Source organism: Lepisma saccharinum, chromosome 16 (assembly GCF_977018435.1).
Source record: "Lepisma saccharinum chromosome 16, izLepSacc3.1, whole genome shotgun sequence".
In the NCBI taxonomy this organism is placed as follows: Eukaryota; Metazoa; Arthropoda; class Insecta; order Zygentoma; family Lepismatidae; genus Lepisma; species Lepisma saccharinum.
In genome coordinates, this window is record NC_139244.1 from 22,572,445 (window position 1) to 22,585,405 (window position 12,961).

Here is a 12,961-nt window from a genome sequence, read left to right on the forward strand (position 1 = left end):
GTAAACAGTGTTCCAATTGTGACCCTCAAATCTGCCGAATACCAGATAACATAAACAAAGCCTTCTCCAATATAGGGAAAGCCAAAGGCACGTAATAAAATCCTGAAGTATGCAAAAATTGCAGAATATCAATTTTTTGGCACAATTAAGCGAAATAGGCACTAACCCTCAAAATAGGCATTTACAGGCACTATAAAAATGTATTTTCGGACTACAAACGCCATGAAACGAACTTTAAACATTAAAGCCTATGTTTTACTACAAAGAAATGAAATAGGCAACATTTCATACCCTAGTCATTAGTATTATTCTAACTCGTTGCTTCGCCCTTTGAGACTGCAGGAACGCACATAGTCTGTAAAAGTAAAGTGCTCCCCTGTGCTTTGCACCAGCCATGAAGGCGTATAGGGGGGTGTGGAGTTAGGCACCCACACTTCCTTGATCACGGTCGGAGGTGGGGGTGATGTGATCAGCACCAAGTGCCTGGCCGCCTTTCCCCCCCCCCCCCCAGTCTCCTCCAGGGATCCACTTAATACGACGCTGGCTGAGCGTTAGAGCAGCTTGAACCGGTAGAAAAAAATCCCCCGCCAAGGATCGAACCTCTCTTTCGCATGGTAGTCAGACACCCTAACTACTGACTCTGTGCAGTTCCTTTTCGATTGATTTATTTGGTTTAATTTACTTCGCTTTTCTGTCCCTTTTGGCTAATCGCGAAGATGGGTATGAGCGATGATATGACGATTTTGATGAAGGGACATTCACAAAGAACACCCATACCAGGCCCGGGATTAGAATCCGATACCCCTGGCGTTGTGGCGCTGTATGCTAACCACTCCACCACGTAGATCGGCCAGTTCCTTTTCGAGTTATACATAGGCGATACAGAAACGCGTAGTGAGAATTTGGATTAATAAGTAATATTAACTTTCTTGAAATAACGAAGCGAAAGTGTAAATTCAACAATGATCTTGCAAGAAAATATCCGTCTTTTAAAAGGATGGAAGAAACAAATATGAGGTAAGTGTAAGCTGGCTGTCACTCTCCTCTGCTGTTGAAAGAGTGCTAGAAATGTTCCTGGCATTAAAATCATATTTCTTGAAACAATCCAAACGACCTAAAATGTTTATTCTGTTTTTGGAAATAAGTTAAAATAAATCTTACTTGTTACATTTGCATTCACTTGTGAGGATATTTCATTCTAATATTCAAGAATTAGAAAAGGAGTAAAAAATCTGTGCTTCAAATTGTAGATATTCTTTGTCATTTGTTAAATAACAGATTAGTAGATTCCTTTCGTTGCTTAAAGGTAAGAGGAAGTTATTGAAAGAGATCACCTGAAAAGTATCTGTGAAGAAAGTGTTGGTAAGATTTTTTAATATTGCTTAAATTGTGAGTAATGGCAAATGTGGTGCCATTTTTTGCGGTGTCCTCTTTTCTATGACTTTGTCCTCCTTTTTCGCCTGCTCTGTCCTCTTTTTTGAATGTGTGTGTCTGGTCACCCTAAGGGTATCATCAAGATTAAATCAGAATTTAGGGTGAACTTGAGGGCTGCAGCTCCGGGCCTCCACTACGTATATATTCCGGTCTGGCTATGGTTAAAATAATCTCCAAATAAACAAATCTAAACATCATGTTAGTGTTACTTCCTCCAGCAACACAATAAATTATTTCGACTTTTTAATTAATATTAGAATAATTTAATCGAGAAGACTTAGTTAGATGGGCAGGCCATGTGACACGAATGGCAGAGGAAAGAATAGTTTACAGGATTCTTGTTGGGAAACCTTATGGTAAGGGACCAGTAGGAAGGCTAAGACGAAGATGGAGGGATAACGTTAAGATGGACCTAAATGAAATCGGTAGGGATGGAAAAAATTGAATTGATCTTGCCCAGGATAGGGACAGCTGGAAGGCTTATGTTGCTGCAGCTATAAAAGTTCGGGTTTAAGTATGCTATAGAGCAGGCATGTCGATCGCGATTGACCGGTCGATCGCGGGGCGTTTGTTGGTCTATCGCAGTTATCTATTGTAATTATACAAATATACGTTATTTGAATTCAACTTCTATAATGTATAATGGCTGAGTAGGCACAAATTTTTACAAAGGGGAACGATTAATAGTAGATCACTGCCTGTTGTGACAATAAAAAGTAGATCACTGCTTGATTGAAGTTGGACATGCCTGCTATAGAGTATAATATAATTTTAATTAGCTCTGCATTGAAATTCCAGAAGTGTCCATTTTTTTCATTACAATTTTTATATACCTGTCATCTTAAAATATCAGTATGGTATACGAAATATCAACTTTATATTCTCTCTACTAATAAGAAGGAATCACAACATTCACTACAATACCGACGTGAATAAATTTTAATAAATCAGTTATATATGGAAAAAGCTACAGAATTATTCAATTGCTAATGAGTGGCTTATCCTATTTAGAAATCCTCGTTCTACACATAAATTTTGTCACATCAATCAGCCGAAAATGTCAACAGAATCTGTAGATGCAGCTGAAGTAAAGAAAAAAGTAATGTCACGAAGTATATAGAAGACGATTTTGTTAGTTTGTTTCTAAGCCCACTTTCATGCTCAGATAGGCTAATCGGGACTAAACCTACAGTTTAACTTGTAGTCCGAACCCGTGTGCATTGTGCTTCCACCAGAGGAAGGGGGGAGTCAAACACAGGACCTCTTCATTATAATACGGCAGCGTTATGCCATTGGGGAAAAAATATACAGAAAGATCTCGCACCAAACGTATCATTTCATCACCACAGAAGATGCTTCTACTTTTAGAGGGTGATTGACTGACACAAATATTTAAGACTTTCGGAAAACAACGTCATTGTTCACGCAATTAGCTGCCTTGATCCACTAATGAAACGCTGTACGATTGAAATTACCACCTCAACTTTCTAAGAGGTATAAACTAATGAAACTCCATTTTTGGAAGAGTAAGTTCTGGTTGATTTGTTTTATTGTAAGTCATTGTTCTGCTAATTTTGATAATGACGACGTTATAAGGTTCAATGGTGATTAGATGAAAGCAACGAAGGGGCGAAAACAAACACACGCCGACACTCAAAATACAAACCCTCATAAATTATTACTTTGACATGATTCCAGGCGCCAGGGAATCGTTACCCTGAAAGAATAAAGTTTCCAGGGTATGCTGCACAGGATAGAGGTTGACATTCTAGTGTGTTCGAGATGGTCACGCCATACAACCCAATGAAAAATAGATGAAATATTACTGGTACGATGATCAACTTCGATGAATTCCTTGTGACCTAAATCATTTTGTTACCTCAAAAAATATGTTCATGTAACCATACGTGTATTGCTTCTCCCGCATTAGTAATATGACAGTTCTTCAGAACACGAATAGCAACTTAGCTAATAATCTCTTAAATTCTGAACAGATTTCTCAATCTTACTTGTTTATTATTTATGACGAGTGATATTTTGTCAAAATAGCCTTTCATTAGCCTAGGGATACTTAATGGACAATGAACAAATAATTTGTTTTCCGTGTGTGTTTTAAATCATTCCTAATAAGGCGTTCATTTTAATCCAAACATTCAGTGGCGGCGATTAGGAGGAGCGGGAAGTGGGGGATGCAGTTCCCCAGCCACATTTTGCCACCGCTCTATGGCCTCTTTATGCTCAGCCTTTTCTGCCAAGAAAACGTATATTCAGGGGTGCCCATAGGGGGAATTATGGCGCAGCTGCGCCATCGAGATTCTTTGGGGGATTTTTTCCCTTCAAATAATGTAAAATTGAACATTTATATATTTTTCCAAAATACAGGTAAAAATTTTACACCTTAAATTCACCATATTTAATCCATTAGATGAAGAAAACAAAGCGTTTAAGGTCATTATTGAATGTCCGAGGGGGGGGTAAATATCCAACTCTTATATATTAGGCCTTAATTGACACGTGGGTTCTGGGGGGAATTCTGAATTAAACGTTGGCGGGAACAGTATTCAACTCTAAGTCTTAGATTATGGCGGGTATTTTAGTTAGAGGAGCATTGAGCATTAAGGTATCCAATTCTTGTGTATTACTATTGTCTTAGAATGTTGCAGAAATTCTGGTGTGGAGACTGAGAATTAATTTTTTGGAGGAGGCAATATCCAGTCTTCAATATCAACAGTAAGTCTAAAATTGGCATGGACATTTTTGTGGAAGGATTGAGTATTAAATTTAAAGGGGGAGATAGGAAGCTTTTGATAAAGTGTTAAATCTTAGATTGCCAAGGGATTTCTGTAGTGAAGAGAGAGTTAGAACATTAAATTTTGGAGACTGTATTTAGCGATATGGTATCCACAAGTTTTCGACCCCGAACGTGCCAAAACAGAAGTTCGAAAAGACTAAATATCCCGGGATCCTAAGAAAGTATTGACACCCCGTTAAAATAATATTCTTGAAAGCCTGCAAAGAAATGCATGTAAAAATATTCTTGCTTGCTTCGCTCGCAATAATGTGTTTGTTACAACAATGCGTGTTTGGCGCTTTACTGAAGTGGATGTGAATTTTTATGCTATAGCTGCATTACAAGACATGAGCAATATTCTCCATATTCATGAGTAACATCACTTCTTAAAATATAGTGCTTAGTGTTGGTATACTGCTTATTTTAAAGCAGGTGCATCATTTGTAATAAAAAGCTAAGAAAAAGTTACTTTCGGTATAGGGATTACGATATAGTTTCAGGGCGCAAATGATATGATTTGGGGGAGGCGGATGACATGGACATGATTTTTGTGGGGATGCGCCATTGGCCTTGGGGGGGGGGGGATGGGCACCCCTGCGTATATTGTCCTTGCCCATCAAATGTTGGCACCCAATCGCTGCTACTACAAACATTCAGATAGATTTGTCAGTTGTACAAACCTTGTAAGCTAAGAAAAATAACCCCCAAGGAGTAAGATAACTCTTTCAGTCAAAAACTTAAACGATGAAAATACTATGCTCAGGAACATGCATTTAAATTACGAGAAACTTCACGATTGTCTACCATCGCACTTTCTATCATTGTCGCCGATTACATAAAATCAAGTATGTGCCTTGTATTTGCAACACAAGCTTAAACCTAATTCACATTTATTTCACTGTATTAACATGCATGAAAGAATGTGATTAGAATGTATGGCTGCGCATGTGTAAACACTTCCTTGAAATAATTGTGTCCATCAGAGACAAAACGAAAGGAAATGGAACAAGATGCGAGAATAGATTAGAAAAGAATAAAGAGGAAAACAAGAAAAGAAAGGGAAAAGAATTAAGAGGAAAATCGGGAGTGTAAAATAGAGGGGGATACATACGTCTTACATACACATATATACTATATAGTATATGGTCTTACATTTATACTGCCCACCCTAATCTATCACTATGGAGCTTCTGCCCACCCGGTCGAAATTTTTTGGCGCCGCCCCTGTTCACGTTACAACTCGCTATAATTCCCGAGCACGACTTGGTCAGTGACCTGGTGATACCTTGAAAGCAGCAGAACAAATAGGCGGAAAATAAACCGTTTATGAACAATGCAAAAGAAAAAGAAAGCATAACGTAACTCACATTAATCTGTACGCAATTATCGAAAACCGCAAACAGACCACTTGAAGAAACAAAGGAAGAAAAAATGCACAACAACAATGCTGTCAAAAGAAAAAGAAACGGCCGCTGATCTTTATAGAGGTTGCCGCCAGTAAAGGAAAGTATGTACTTTATATCGGCATCTCTTTCAGTGCTTGCCTGATGCATACAATAATAACGGTCTTACTTCAATACCTAACATTCGACGCTTGATATGACGACATGAAATAATACTATGACACTCTAATGGTTAGTGTTTTCAGTTGAACGTAGGGGGTGCTGAAGGTGGTGCGGAAGAATATTAAGGAGTGCACAAGCACCCCGTCGCGCCCCCTGGCGCCGCCCCTGAGCATATGGTTGCACTGTTCGATCAGGAACAAATTTATTGAGTCAAGTATCACTTTGTAGGTTTCCGAAGGACGTAGAAAGAAACCTGTGGATACAAGCGGATCGAAGAAAGGATTGGCACCCGGCTCAACACAGTCATTCGTGCGACTTGCATTTTGTCGATCGGTTATCTGCGTATGTGTTACATGCCTCTTAGTGAGGTTTCATACCGAAGCGACACGCTTAGATTGGATTCATTTGATTTTTAAGTCCACTTTATGCACAGTAAGGCTAATCGGAACTGAATGACCTAGAGTTCAAAGTGGGATGCGAACCACTATGTGCCTCCACCGGGTATCGAACCCGGGCCTCTTGATTACAAGGCAAAGACGTTACCACTGCGCCATCGGAGATGACCGAAGTGACACACGGCAGCGGTGGTTCGCCCCGAAGTGACAAGGGACACAAGTCCCTCTAGTCTATAAGCAAGCATTTACTGCGCATGGGCAATCAAGTCTCAGGCGGCACGATGCACGCCATTGGGAGTATGAGCGACACGTGCAGCTTGGGGTGTAGCTTCGGTTCGAAAGATTGCATTGATCACTGGAGGTTTACTTCCAATAGATTACACACCGAAGCGAAAAGCAACACAGGATCCTTCATTCTAAAGCAAACAATTCACCTCGCATAAAAGTACAACAGACCGAGGCGATACAATGCATGGTACGCATTTTCTCGTGGCGATTTGGTTCGAAAGGAAGCTTTCAGACCAAAGCGACATGTGTATCTTGGAAACCAACATTCAAAAGTAAACAAAACCTTCCAGGTGTCGCTTGTCGCTTTCATGTCGCTCGGACTGGACCGTTTTATCAATGACGTACATCGTGTTGCACCGGTCTATTATTTGCGCATGCGTGGTGTCGCTTCAATCTGAAAACTCCCTTGTTGTTTGAAGTAAATTCGTGCAAGTGAAAGTGGCATGTCTTATCATAGGTTTTCAGTAAATCCTTCAGGCGCAAAGGGAAAGTTGATAGTACACACATTTCCTAGCATTTGAATGTGTCATTACTTCTGCAGATTTGTTGACAAACATTCACTTCAGCATACATTATAATATACTATATAACAATATCACTGATTTTATAGAATTCCCTTCCACTCACTTTTCCATTCACAAAATAATTGAATATATATCTTCTAAACTTTCGTACGTTTTGAGTTCGTCGTGCTTGTACTGCCCGTGGTGTACATGAGATAGCTACTTGTATCTATGCATATACAAATGGCGGCCACAAAGACGCGTCATATTTTAATAATCTACAGTGGAATTGATCATCAGACAGATTCTAGACGTCCACTGTTTCATAGTAGAACTTTAACAAATACCTTTCTTGACTATCGTCGCTCAACTGATGAAAACAAGCGCTCATATGTTACTTTGAATGCCGCTGTTTCTGTACTGGAAGCAACGGGGAATGGCCTAAACCGGAAGTTTCGGGGGAACCGGGCAAGACCTCACCAATGTTTATGTTTACATTTTTAACACAGTCCATAACTCTCGACTAAGTCGTTTCCGGACCAGGGTTCATTATCTCTAATTTGATACATGTGCCCGCCCTTGTCTATCATTCATGAAAGTTTGTACCATCAGCCCGGAAACACCCTGTATAGACGTATTCTCCGAAATTTCATCTTTACATTGATGTACGATGCACATCACATTTTTTGTCTCGTAACTGCTGTCACGATTCTTAAAGTTATCCTTTGCAATGGGAAACTCAATGTATTTGAATAGGAAAAAATTACGTTTTTATTTGTTTAGACTCAGACCCAGCTCGTCGTCTGCTGTGACGTCGTATTATAATATTCCTTAGCACAGGCTACTTTCTTCAATGCAGAGTGTGATAATTCTACTTTCTACTATTACTACCGCCACAACTGTTTGCTGACGATAATATCTTCGTTCGGAAAGTAAGTTCCACTGATGAATACCGTGGCGTTGCAAGCGGGGCAGTGTGAATGCGCATGCGCCTTGTGTAGCCACAACCTTGATGAAGTCCAGACGTCAGTCTGAGGCAAGTTGGTCAGGAAAGTAGTGCGTAGTGCGTTGTTGTTATGTTTCGGACAATCCAAACTCCCGCCAAGCGTGAGGTACGGTCCGTGATCCGTTTTCTGGATGCACGTAATGTTCCAGTTACGGATATCCACCGTCAGATTTGTGAGGTGTATGGAGAAGGAATAATGAGTGCTTCAATGGTAAGAAGATGGGTGAGACGGTTTCGAGGTGGACGGGTTAGTGTTCATGATGAAGAACGAAGTGGTCGACCGTCTGTTGTGAATCCCAATTTGGTTCGTTTAGTGGAAGAGCAGATTAGGGAGAACAGACGATTCACTTTGTCTGAGCTGTCATTAGAGTTTCCACAAATCTCCAGAACTGTGCTGTATGAAATTGTAACAGTAAATTTGAAATTTGAATTGTGTAACCGTTGGGTCCCTCACCAGCTCTCCGAAAATCCCAAAAACATTATGGTACTGACGAAGAACTGAAACTTGCAGTTTCCTAATGGTTCTCCATTCAGGCGGAAACGTTCTATGATAGGGGTATAACGAACTTGGTATCTCGCTGTGACGCGTGCTTGAATTCTTATGGCGATTATGTGTGAATATTGTACCATGTATATATTCTCACCCCTATAAAGATCATGATATTACTATTTATATTTTTCATTTTATTGCATGATGGAACTTACTTTCCGAACAACGTAATATTATAATATGGTTGATAAGTGTTGGGAAATCGGATTCCAATTCGGAAAATGTGGATGAAAGGCAGGCGCGGTTGGCTGTATAGCGCAAATGTGAAGTGAACCCCCAGTAGTATACAAAATAAACAATAACTGAGATGTTCATAAGCGTAGAGTGCCAAATTCTCTTAGTGAGAAGGAGAAACCGCGGGCCAGAGCCACTCAGCTCCCCTCTAGTTCCGTTTCGTGCAAAGTCTCCGCTGAACCTCCGCAAGGCAACGCCTACCATGCTAAAAGCATAGGACGGCTAGCAGAAGCTCGACGCGTACATATGGCGAAAATACATGCAGTCGGATACTGGAGGAAGGTCGTCTCGTCAAAACGGACATGCGCAGTTCGTAGGATCACCAGCGAGCTGGAGTGAACCAAGAAGCTCTTCTCTCTTCCAGTGTTGCACTATGTGTTTCAATTTGAATTCATTTGGCATTCTCTTTGTATTATTTATATTTTACAAGACTTATTAGATTAATGAAGAGGGTGTAATATATATGCAGAGGTGACCCCAAACGAAAGCTAGAAGTAAAGATGATGGGACAAATAAGATAAATATGATAGAAAACAACTTGCCTACACATTCAGAGTTTTCTTCTTTAAGATGGAAACACTTCAGGTGGAAGGAGCCGAAAAGTCACAAATAACGCGAGGGCGAGGTGTCGCTTATCGGACAAGACTTAAACAACCTTTTGGTCTTCTTATGTCAGACAATGCTTTCGTTGACATGTTAGGCTTTTTAGGTTTAGTTGTCTTAGAATATATACACTGCAATTTTCGGGACTTTACCGTGCTTGATCAAAAATGTAGTATTTACTGTTTATTCAAGCCTAACCTAACAATGAAGGCATTTCGCACTTACGTCAGAAGACAACCAAGTGGCTGGTGATTAAACTATATTTGGCGTGGTGATACGTTCAGTGGAGTGAAGTGGATTGTGTATTGGAAGGAGTGTTGCTGTGTGAGAAGTTAACATATTGCATAGAATAGAATCGAATCGCTTTGATTTAGCGATATACTTTCGAATATTTATGTAAGAATTATCTTGTAATCAAAGGGTCTTGGCTTCGATTACTGATACTTACTCATTTTAGCAGGCAGAGATTTGTATTTTTAGTTGTAGGTTCAGGATCCAGTTTCAATAATATAGTCTATTTGACAGTGGTGGGACCAGAAAAGAGTTGGCAAGAGTAGAAGAGGCAAAATTGAGGCGAGAATATTTTCTGAATTCTGAGATACCCCTAAATACAATACCATACGAAAATCTTAAATTAAAATGATCGCCCCCTACACACACACTCCTTGGTGCTGTCATTGTTATCTGAACATAAAGCGAGAGTGATGAGGTTGGAATTTTCATGGTGGTATCGTTTGGATTCTGTGTGAATAGCGTGTTGAATTGTTTGTTTTTCTAGTTTGAGATCTAATTAATTGAAGTTTGATTTGAGAATAATAGTTCTAGAGTTACAAGATTAAATCTCTCTATACATTTTACATTTGATATGTGAAAGAGAAAAGCGAAATAAAATCGCTTGTGATTTCCAAAGATGGCTCAGGATGTGAAGATTAATGAGAAAAATTTAATGCAAGCAATCCAGAGTGATATGAATGTGATTGTACCTGAACAGTTAGCGGAAATGGAAGTTAGTGATAAGACTTCTTTCAAAAGAGGTCGATCTAATGAAGAATGCACGGAACCTGAAGTGGAGAAAAACCCAAAAAATCCGAAAGTAAGTGCAAGTACAAAGGTTGGTGTTGCTAAATATAAAAATGAGGCATATGATATGTCTTTATATTATGAGGGACATCAAGGCCCATATATCGTGTTGGTGGACAGTACATTACCTGGATCACAGAGCTTGAATACGGTAAAATTAGGTTATAATTTGTGTAAGGAGAAGGTTGATGTTGAATTCGTTAAACAAAGTGGTTTGAAGCAGGCAAAATTGACATTTCGCACAGCATATGATGCAAATAAATTTGCTAAAAATGAATTCATCAAGGAAAAATACCATTTAGAAGCCAGAATTCCTAAAGGTCTTTTAGTGAGAGAAGGATTAATATATGGTGTACCTACCGACATCCCAGTAGACGAGATAATCGAAGACATTAGAGCTGAAGTTCCAATAATAGATGTAATAAGGATGAAGAAAACTTTTTTCAATGAAGAGGGGGAAGTAAGGCAAGAACCTACTAAACTGATTAGTGTAACATTTCAATCTCAACAGTTACCAAAAGAAGTGAAGTTGTGGAGACAAATATTTGAAGTGAAGCCAAAAGTAAGATCTGTGATTTTATGCAAGAAATGTTTCCGTTTCTCTCACACACAAACACAGTGTAAATCCTCTCCCGTGTGTTATAGATGCGGTCAAGCGGAACATGGAATCTGCAATGCCAGTCCTAAATGTATTAATTGCAAAGGAAACCACTTATCTACTGATAAGTCATGTGTAAGATGGGAGCAAGAGAGAGAAATACAAAGGCTGATTGCTTATAACAACATCTCCTATCAAGATGCAAGGAAACAAGTACTTTTTGGAATTGATCCACGAAATGAACAGCGAACATATGCGACCTCTGCTAAAGACTTTCCTAAATTGCTAGAGATAAGAAAGGAATCAATAAACAAGGAAAGCCCTTGCACATCAGAAAGTCCTACTACGATCAGATTAAATTCTGTTACAGATTGGGAAAATAGAAGAAATGACACATATCTGAGTAACCTCTGTTGGAAGAAAGTGCCACCAGAATCTGACCGGTCTTATGAAAGTTTTAAAAAACAACACGGGGAAAATTTTAGACTGCATTCTGCTTCACAATTGAGGAAAACAATTAAACCTGTTTTGATAAAGGACAAAAATAAACACAAGGATCCACAAATTGCGTCAACATCATCAGCAGTGGCTAATACAAGTGAACCTGTGAACACAACGTGTTCCTCTAAGGAACAGGATAGAAAATCAGATTCGATTGGACGCCGGACAACAGCGGAGAGTCCTTCTCAGAAAGAATCGCTAGTAAATCTGCTACATCTAATAGCTGAACTTACCACAACAATTTCAGTGAGTGATGATTTATTATATATTAGGAAAATAATCTTAAAATGTAATGAAATTTCTGCACAAATTTTAAAACTAATTCAAGACTTACAAGATTTCGGGGACACCCCTTAATTTAAAACAACAATGTGTTACCAGCAAAGAAAATACTTGCCATTAATAATACAATGGAATTTAAGATCCTTCCCTGCAAGGAAACTTCAATTAATTAAATTAATAGATGAGTGTCACCCGTTAATTATTTGCGTTAGTGAGGTATGGGGTTTAAAATCAGAAAATTGTCATATTGCTCACTATCATAGTATATTAAATGATTATAATGTGCGAAGTAAGGGTGTGGGAATTTTTGTTCATGAAAGTGTACCATTTCAACAAATTCAGTTTAATTCAACACATGATTTATTTTCCAAATATAATGTAGAAGTGGTCGGTATAAAAATTCAGTTAAACAACTTACTTTATAATATTATTAGCTTGTATATTCCATCTCATTATACTTCGCAACAAATACAGAGCTCTCATCTAAATTCTCTTATATCTGGCTTTCAACATCCCTTTATCATAACAGGAGATTTTAATTGTCATAATACATTGTGGGGTGATCATAGAATTGATACTTTGGGAAAGACAGTTGAAGATTGGATGGATTATAATAACTTGACAGTTATAAATGATGGATCTCCAACACATGTTCCACCAAATGGAAATAATATGTCCTCTATTGATCTGACTTTAATATCTGATAATCAGTGTTTTGATTTTGTGTGGGAAATAGACTTTGATTTACGAACTAGTGATCATTTTCCATGTTTTATCACGCTAACATTATCTCAAAAATTTCCAAAATTAATAAAACAAAAAACAATTCGTAAGTGGAGCGTAAAGAGGGCAGATTGGATGAAATATAATTCAGTTTTAGACTTAAAATTTTCAGCTAAAGAATATCAAAACCAATATACTGTACAATATGAAAAATTTGTGGATATAATAACTCAAGTTATGGATTATGCCTGTCCCCGACTAAAACCGCAATATGATCGAAATTTTCCTAAAATAGATTGGTGGAATGAAGAATGTTTTCAAGCAAAAAGGAAGCGAATACAAGCATTGAAACAATTTGTAAGTGCTCCTTCACCTGCAACTTTGATAAATTTGAAACGAACTACTGCA